The 215-nt window shown below is 48.4% G+C and overlaps 1 protein-coding gene across 2 annotated transcripts in view; it reads right to left on the bottom strand.

The window, feature by feature from the left end:
* Positions 1-215, bottom strand: part of WDR93 (WD repeat domain 93) — a 47951-nt gene that overhangs the window by 1338 nt on the left and 46398 nt on the right. The window lies entirely within an intron of this gene.

Here is a 215-nt window from a genome sequence, read left to right as displayed (position 1 = left end):
CTCAAAAAAAAAAAAAAGTAAAAGTTGCCAGGCTCGGTGGCTCAGCCTGTAATCCTAGCACTTTGGGAGGCCAAGGTGAGTGGATTGTCTGAACCCACGGGTTCAAGACCTGCCTGAGCAACTTGGCGAGACCTCATCTCTACAATAAATAAATAAAAAAATTAGGCGGGCGTGGTAGCGCGCACCTGTAGTTCCAGCTACTTGGAAGGCTGAGG

The sequence above is a fragment of the Carlito syrichta genome, unplaced genomic scaffold (assembly GCF_000164805.1).
Source record: "Carlito syrichta isolate Samal-C Ts95f unplaced genomic scaffold, Tarsius_syrichta-2.0.1 Scaffold313872, whole genome shotgun sequence".
Classification (NCBI taxonomy): Eukaryota; Metazoa; Chordata; class Mammalia; order Primates; family Tarsiidae; genus Carlito; species Carlito syrichta.
This window is presented reverse-complemented; position numbering and strand designations above follow the sequence as displayed.